Here is a 9496-nt window from a genome sequence, read left to right as displayed (position 1 = left end):
ATAATTACATCACTGCAAACTTGTGTTTAATAACATTAATGTAAGCCTTGATTTTTGCATCAATTTTGTAATAATGACGTTAAATGTACATTAAAGCATTTTGTGCAATTACTGTTTTATGTCACTTTTTTATATGTTCTTCACATTCCCCCTTTTGTCAACTCAATACACATAGGAAAATGATTAACACTCATCAGTCCAGTGCAGTGTGTCAGTATCTTTTGCTGTCATCTGTGTTTGTATAGAGTGGGGTCCAAAAGTCTGAAACATTTTAAAATCTGCATTTTTTAGAACAAAGTTCTACCAAAAGGAAAGCTGTTGCAGGAGAAGAGGAAGTCATTGCATTTTGGTCAAATAATTAATAAGATTATGATGACAAATGTTCTTCTTTTTTTTTTTTTTGGAATAACATGCACAGATGAATCATTTTCAATAAGACAAGAATGCAAATTAAGAAATTAGGGTCAATTTTGATTTCCTGTTGAAAAGGAAATGATTTTATTGTTTGAGCTGACAAGCATACAAACAAAAAAGAATGCCTGTCATGTCATGATTTTGAGAAAGACTGTTCGGATTTGCTATATGTGACACAGGTTTCTTTTGTGCAAACAGAAAACAGCTGATGGGAGAATTCGCTAACGTGACTGTCTACAGACAGCCTAACAAGTCTGTGAGAATTCTGGCCTGTGGTAAGCTCAGCAAATGCACAGTTGGGTAGCAAAGACGGACCCTTATGATCTTTTTAATAATTAATATTTGTTATAGAAATGTAGGTTTCTATAACAGGTCCAAGTCTAAGAAATTTTAAATCACTCTATTATCTGCATCTTCTTTCTTTCATTAACCAATGTTTTGCAGAGCAGTCAGAAATGCTTGTTTAAAAAATTGTTCATTATATTCACAGTTGGAATTCACAGCAATTGTGCTGTCTATTGTTTGTTCTAGTTCTCTTTCATATCTCCTCATTTTCCTTTGGAACGACTACTTCCAATCACTACTTCCTTGTTATATTTCCCCACTGTTTTTATTATAATATTTATAGACACAGAGACTTGGACACCAAATTAGAGAAGTGTGAACAACACATGTAGTTTTGCATAAATATAATCTACCTAACACTATTGTTCAAAAGTTTTGGTTACTGATTGATTGATTGACTGAGTAGGGATGCATTACATTGATGTAGTATTATATATTAAATATGATGTATTTATGTAAAATGTATTCAGTTACTGTTTCATCCGATACATATGATTTTCAAAGTCGTAGATTGCTGTTCCTTTCACATCACATGTCTGTTTTGGGTATCAAGAAGTTGCTATTGTTTGTAAGTTACATAATGGATCGGCAAAAACTCTGTTTTGTTTACAAATTGTATGCATGAGAAGGGGAATGATGTAAGACTACAACTGAATCATGCTCTCTCATTGGCTGTAGGTTAATTGGTACCAATATAATTTCCAGTTAAAACACATTTCACACTACAAGACATTGGGCTTGTCCAAATACTCACACTTGCGGTCTTTGTGCTTTACCACTTGTCTACTTACATGACATACTGTATTTGTTCAAATAAGTGTTCCTGTAAGTGTTCAAGTGGGGGTGAAGACCACACGTGTGTATAGAACTTTTCATTCCCTGATGGGATACACTTGCATTTTTAGTGATTTGTTTGCCTTAAAAACTAAAACTAAACTAAATGTCTGTTCAGTAGTCCCTATAACAATTGTGACAATTGTAATTGTGGTCCTTCTAACTAAGTGATAAAAAGCAGTTGCAAATGTTGTACAAAATAAACAAACGTACTCGGTTGCTAACGTAACCTCGGTTCCCTTAGATACGTACTTAGATAGTACTATGGGGAAAACCCCTTTTTCTCAGAGGACTGAAGACTTTTTCAATCACGCAGTGTGACTGCACGGCCATTGGTTCATGCAGTAAATAAAAACGAACCAATGGCTCGTTAGCGGCACTGCACGAGCCTATGGCGGAAAAGCCCGCCAGAAAGGGTGGGGCCATCTGGCTATATAAGCGGGCACTTCGCCATAGGAAATCAGGCCAATTCGACTGAAGCGACGACCTGAGTCGTGCAGTCTGAGTGGCATGGCACGGTACGAAGTACTCGTTCCCGTATCTAAGGGAACCGAGGTTACGTTAGTAACCAAGTACGTTCCCTGTCGATACTTCACACGTACTGCATCGCTAGACGCTGTGGGGAACAAATACAGTCCCGCCATGCCATGAAGAGAAACGACCAACATAACCTGGCCTTGCGCAATAAGGCTCAGAGGGACCAATTATGAGCAGGAAGAATCCTGCAGGAGGCATGAGGACCGAGCTCCTAGAGGTCAGTCCAGCCTAGATATTGTTTCAACGGTCATAAGTACAGCCTCAGCATCAGGAATGGGGCCAAGAGTGTTCTTGTAGAATCAGGCGATGCCTGAGGGGACTGCTTAAGATAGGTGTGTGTCCTTTAAGCAGAGAGAACCCGAGCCTGTAAGGCCGGGACATCCAAGTTATAGAACCTGGCAAATGTGGACGGCGAGGCCCAGCTGGCCGCCGCACAAATGTCTGCCATGGACACACCACTAGACCACGCCCAGGAAGAGGCCATGCCTTTAGTGGAATGGGCTCTCACTCTAATGGGGCTCTGGAGGCCCAGGGAGGAGTATGCTAGTGCAATAGCGTAAACTAACCATCAAGATATTCTGTGCTTTGTGACCGGAGACCCCTTGGTGCGGCCGCCAAAGCAGACAAAGAGTTGTTCCGATTGCCTAAAGGGCACGGAACGCTCGATGTAACTTTGAAGGTTGAACTCTCGGTCCTCCTCAGAAGGGGGGAGTGCAGAGAGTGTAATAACCTGGGCCCTAAACGGAGTGTAGAGCGCTTTCGGGACATATCCATGTCTTGGCTTTAGGATGACCTTAGAGTCGTTAGGCCCAAACTCAAAACTGCGGGATCAGGTCTGGACTCGTCTATGGTCTGGAGGAGTTTGGCCTGAAAGACCTGGAGCACAGCCATGGAATGAAGTGCTGAGACGGCCTGCCCGGCCGAGGAATATGCTTGTCCAGCCAGGGCAGAAGTCGTCCTGCAGGGCTTGGCGGGGTGAGTGGCCTTTGCTTTCCATCCAGTGGCGGAGGGTGGGCAAAGGTGCCCCCTCTCGACTGCCTCGTCGAGAGGGGGCAGCCTTTCGTAGCCCTTCTCTTCGGCGCCGTCCACTAAGGAGAGAGCAGAGGAAGACTTGACTTTGTAAGTTCGTCATTGACCTCCGGGAAAAACGGAGAGGTTCGCTGACGAGGGGCCGTACAGCGCCCCGGAAGGAACCATTCGTCCAGACGACTATGAGTGGGCTCCTCCGGCGTAGACCACTCCAAACCCAGCTCGTCGACAGTCTTAGAGAGGATGCGGAAGAGCTCGGCATCCATCCCTGGCTTCATGTTGCTGGGTTTGGCAGACGATGAAAGGGTGGGGCCGATAGTAAAGCCCGACATCTCCTCTGCATCTGACGCTATTAGAGACATGCTGTCATCCAATAGCTCGTCCTCAACAGCTCCGAACGAGATCACGTCACTCGCATCAACCAATGGACGTTGATCTGCGTGCTCGAAGAGGACGGGAGAATCCTCTCTGCATAGCGGGGGTGAGGCACGGGGGGTCTGAGCCGGCGTGAGCTCGCTCGCCGCTGAGCCCTTAATCCCTTTACCCCGCCATTTTTTCCCCGCAGGTCCCTGGGAGGAAGAAAACGGGAGGGCGCGAGGGGCGGCATCGTTCTCTGAAAAGAAAGCGATCCGAGCGTGCAGTGTCACGAGACTCATGTTCACGCGGTGTGAACATTCCATCTCAGTCAGAGCGGCTTCTGCATGGGGTTTACCCAGGCACGAAACACACTCCGAGTGCCCGTCAGCATCGTGCAGAGAGATCCTGCACGACCCGCAATGACGGCGCGGTATTTGTAACAACGCCGCGGCTCTTTTAGAGAAATTTGCTTTTTTATATATGCTCGTCGGATGGCAGCAGGGGACGAGCTGACGTCTGCTTGATCGCTGAGCGGCTCGGCGAAGCGGGCTGGATCAGCGGGGAGACGCAGAAAAAAAGGCAGCTTCTAATCCGCAGCGAGGCGTGTCAACGGGGAGCGTCTGGAGTCCTGAGATCAGCGAAGAAGTCGTCTCTGAAGGAGAATTGATCTGATTTCCTATGGCGGGCTCTGGCGGGCTTTGCTGCCATAGGCTCGTGCAGCACTGCTGACGAGCCATTGATTCGTTTTTATTTACTGCACGAACCAATGGCCATGCAGTCACACTGCGTGATTGAAAAAGTCTTCAGTCCTCGGTGAAAAAGGAGTTTTCCCCATAGTGTCTAGCGACGCAGTACGAGTGAAGTATCGACAGGGAACTCATCTTTGCACAAATAAAATGTGCAATGCTTTATGTTTTACTACCAAACTATATGTAAAGTTCTGTAAATTTTATATGTAAATTACCATCTATCTCAGTCACTGGTTAATCATGAGCCTACATTTTGATCTTTATCTCTATGAACTGTTTCTGAAGTGGCATCCACGAGAAAACATGAAATTCCCTGCTGGATACAATAAAACTTATTTCAGAATCTGCACATGCATTGCTTCTGAAGATTACCTAATAAGTTGCAGTATGGTGGGTTTGTTGGTGGCAGGGAATGACATATAGCTTCTGACAAACACACAGTATGTAAATGTTTTATAAGAAGTAATCAGTGTGATTAAAACAAGCAAAAAGTTAAGGTTCTGTGGTTGTATGTATGTATATTGTACATACACTGTAACCCTAACTTTAACTATCAGTTTAAAATAATTCAATTTAAATCAACTTCTGTATTTTAATTTTGTACTTTAAAATACAATGTATTCCTGCAGTGGCAAAGTTACATTTTCAGCAACCATTAGAGTCCTTCAGATAGCATTATAATATGCTCATTTGGTGCTCAAATAATTTTTCTTGTTATTAATGTTAAAAACTAGTTTTGCTGCTTAATGTTTTTGTGAAAACTGTGATCCACTACCATTCAAAAGTTTGGGGTAAGGATAAAATAAAATAAAAAATAAATGAAAGAAAGAAAACTTGCGATATGGTGATTAATATAACAAAATAAACAAAATTAGAAATACAAACTTACATGCTGTCACTGGATGGTTTGCTTTTGTAATGTCACTCTGTATCCACTTGGTGTCACCAGAAGCAAATGAAAAACAAAATCCTAATAAGAAGAATGAGCAATGTCTTACATTTTTATTACACCATTTTTATCTAAACTGAAAAAGGGAAAGCTTTTTTAAATCCTGCTTTGGTTTCGTTGTGGACAATCTGTTGATCCACATGCGTTCTTGTTGAATCAAATAGGACTATTTTTGGTTTCTGATTAATTCATTCAGATTTTTAAAATATGAATTTATTTTGAAGTGCAGCAACCAACAAAGAGTTAACGAATTAATATATAATCACACAATGCTTTCTATAGATTCTCAAAAAGTATATTTTGGGTGCACATTTTTCATCAGTAACTAGATGGGACTGTTAATAACTGGAGTTAAATTATGAATCAAGACTGGAACAAAATAGAGTGAAATATGGTCTGCAAGAGAGAAATTTCTTTCAACCCAGTTCTTCAAATCCTCAGCTGTTCTCTTCCTCTCTGACTAGCTGTCTCTTTATTCATCAGCCCTTCCCTCACTCTCTTTTTCTGTCTAACAGTAGATTGTGCATAATTTAATTCAGCCATTCGTCCTTGTTCCAATCTTTCTTTCCAGTAGCAGCACTGGCAGTAATGAGGAACTCAGGTGTCAGGGGAAGAGACGTGTGTCAGACGTCAAGAGAGACCACTGTGGAGACACAGAAGGGGGGCAACAAAAGGGGCTCAGAGAGAGTGGGTGAGGTGAGAATTGCAACTAATGAAGTATTAAACACAGGCTTTATATTTTTAAAGGTTTTCAACATCAGACGCAATCAAACATAAGAACGGAACAAATAACCTGTGTGCACCCACATATATACATTACACTAGCTCAAGTTTTCCCATCTAACAGATCTTTGTTGCATATCCTGAGTGCGTGTGGCCGTGGGGGGTGTCATTAGAGCCACTCGTTGGGCTGGTGGGTGGCCAGAGCATGTGTGGAGATCCGGACGACTGCAAATGTCACAGAAGAAAGTCCTACTGTGCATAGAACTCATTTCCTGTTAACAGCCAGCTCTCTCTAGTTCTGCATTATTGATAAAGGACACACGTATGCTTGCAAACACACACACACACACACACACACACACATGTTGGTTTTTGTGGTTTATGGGGACTCTCCATAGGCGTAATGGTTTTTATACTGAACAAACTGTGTGTGCTATTGCCCTACTACACCAACCCTACACTTAAACTTAGCCCTCACAGGAAACTTTGTGCATTTTTAGATTTTCAAAAAAACACCATTTAGTATGTTTTTTAAGCCTTTTGAATTACGGGGACATAGGCAGAGTCCTCATAAACCACCTTCATATTGTAATACCTCTGTCAAACCCATGTCATTATACAAATTTGTGTCCTCATAAACCACATAAACATGCACACACACACACACACACACACACACACATGCAAACAATACCAAACTATCTTGACAAGCAATTCTCTAAGAACAACAACAACTCTGACAAACTGCCAGATCTGGAAACTTCTTAATAATTTAGAGCCTGCAGAAAAGAGTTCTGGTAAATAAAACTGTTGATTATCAAGTCAAGCCTTTTTATTGGAGGTTCGATTTTTTCAATACACCATGTAGTTGTTATACCTATCAATCATCTTCAAACAGCTTAAGATACACAAAACACTATGAACAATAGTTATTATATGGGTTTGTAAACAGCATCGGAGTAGCATGTAGTGGATGGTGAGTTTTCTGTGTAAACATGCACAGACATAGTTGACTGCTGCACTCACGTCTTTTGCGTGTGACACAATGTTCTTAAATTGTGGCACTAAAGATAAATAATTTCAGCATTTACAAAAAACACATCTGCATCTCTAGACCTTGCATGTCTATGCCTTGCATTTTAAATGCAAATACATGTTCTGTGTGAATGGCCCAATAGTTTCTTCAATAAAACACATATGTTTTGCATTTATCTGTTCGGAACAATGTAAAAAACAAACAAACAAACAAAAAAAGATGGGCTCAATGAAAACTGACAGTGGTGCTTATGGAACGAAAAATGCAGTAGTGTACAAGGGCAGCACTACAAAGCTTTTTGTTTCAGAGTAGAAGAGAAGTTAAACATTATTTATATTAAATATTCTGTTCATGATCACCACCGAATTGCAGTTTTATGTAACAGCAGCAAAATTTGGCCTGACTCAAAAAAAAAGAGTCATATAACTCAAAAATCGACTGAAAATCAGATGGAAATTGCATGATGAAGAGTTAATTTATTTACATATGACCCATATACTGTACACTTTGAAGGTGAAAGAGATGCACATTAAATCATAACACAAGGTTATTCATTCATTAATTTATAAAAAAAAAAAATGAATCTACCAATTCAAATCACAAACTGTCACTTTAAGGGGCCACTGAATTGAGGTCATGTCTCAATTACTTTCCAGTGAGGAAAAAATAATCCATATTGATTCGATACTATCTTATCTGTTTAGACAAAGCGACAAGTCTGTTATCGCCTATGGAGCTTTCAGACGTTCTGAGCTGTGAGGAAAAGAAAAACAGAAGGGTAGGAGAATCGTGTTGGAAATGTCTATGAGGAATTCACGCCTCGACTGCCCAGACATACTGTTATTTCCCAGAGTGGTGCTAGGGGCTAACACCCTTCTCAACAGCCAGAGATATGAGACACACACACTCACACACACACAGGACACAGAAGCGTTTAGGACACAGGCCCATCAATTTTCTCAGTTTTTCTCACAAGGGATGTCTTCTCACAGTTGCCTTTGTTCAAAAAATGTTTAGTGTGCACGGCTGTGCGTATGCGTGTGCTGTTTAATATCAAAATGCTAATTTGGCCCAGGTGTAACACCTTCTCCCCAGAACATGTTGGGGCCTGTCTCTCCAGGCTAATTAAATCGATGATGGAGTATTTCACTTGTGTACTCCCTGACATGTTCTTTCATAAATCATTTCCTGAGAAATATTCATAATATTCCTGCATGCAGGGTTAAATATTGGCTATAGCAAAAGTGCATTTCTTCAAACTCAATAAAAAGAGCAAAGTATGCAGCGACTATTTGTTCATGTACAGTATCTGCATCTGTTGACAAAATTATTTGTATCTTTATTTGGATGTGGGTGGGGCTTAAACCATATGAATGTCAAAAAGGAGTGTGTGAAAAGTACATCTTTAGAAATTCCACATAGCAATGCCTTGTTAATTACACATAAAAAGTATTTTATAAAATGACATTTTTGCGGGCAAAAATTTTCCCTTGCAGATTTGCCAGCTGGCCAGAGGAGAACTGGCCTCCCTACTGTGCCTGGTTTCTCCCAAGGTTTTTTTCTCCATTTGTGTCACCGATGGAGTTTTGTTTCCTCGCCGCTGTCACCTCTGGCTTGCATGGGCACACTTAATTTTCAGCAATATCATCAATTTGATTGTACAGATCCTATTTGAACTGATCAATGATGAACTGACTTTAATTGAAAATTGAGTGTTTACTGTTTTGCATTATTACACACTCTTTTTCCTGTTTAATACTGTAAAGCTGCTTTGACAGAATCTGTATTGTTAAAAGTGCTGTATAAATAAAGGTGACTTGACTTGATTTCAATCAGGTTCAAGTTGGTCACATGGATTTACTGTTTATCAATAGAAAATTGGTTTAAAAGTGACTTCTGTGTGAGCAGTGCTTAATGCACTTAACCCACAATGAACCTTTTGCCTGTTGAATTTCACCAAAATTTCTCAAATGTTTCCATTCCATGGCCATCCGAATTGAGCTTGAAATCACATGGTGCACATTTTCCCTCATAAAGTTAATAATTGAGTCATATTGGCCCCAGAGGGCTTCACTGACTTCAGAGACCACTGAGCTGTAATTTCAGATATGTTCATTAAAAATATCTCTTTATCATATAAAATATAAAATAATAGTAGTTTACAATATCCTTGTAGGCAGCACTCTGTTGGAATCCTGTCCTTTACTCTCCAGTATCCTTCTTTCTTCTAATTAGCTTTTCTCCACTCTGGAAAAAAAATGTCAAAAATAAATCTTGAAAAATTGCTTTGCATTTCTAGTAATTATATTTGATGGACATTTTTAAATTGATTGACAGTGACATTGAAATGTTGTCGCCATAAAAGTTGTTCAGGCTATGTGTTTGTGTGTGACAGAGAGAGAGAAAAAAAAGGACCAGGAACAGAATTATTTGTCTGGGTCTTAGTGTGGAAACTCCACTCATTCCCGTGCACAAACACACACGTATTCAAGTTAATGCACTGCTGCACATCTTGTATTCTTT

General features: G+C 40.6%; 1 long non-coding RNA gene across 1 annotated transcript; it reads left to right on the top strand.

Moving 5' to 3' along the window:
* Positions 1-313: 313 nt before the first annotated feature.
* LOC306879490 lies at positions 314-6752 on the top strand. The gene is made up of 4 exons (XR_013785016.1): positions 314-349; positions 613-689; positions 5786-5910; positions 6062-6752. It is a non-coding gene; the product is annotated as an uncharacterized lncRNA (long non-coding RNA).
* Positions 6753-9496: the final 2744 nt, after the last annotated feature.

This window comes from Barbus barbus (genome assembly GCF_936440315.1).
Source record: "Barbus barbus genome assembly, chromosome: 2".
NCBI lineage: Eukaryota > Metazoa > Chordata > Actinopteri > Cypriniformes > Cyprinidae > Barbus > Barbus barbus.
The sequence above is the reverse complement of the archived record's forward strand: the minus strand, read 5'-3'. Positions and strand labels throughout refer to the sequence as shown.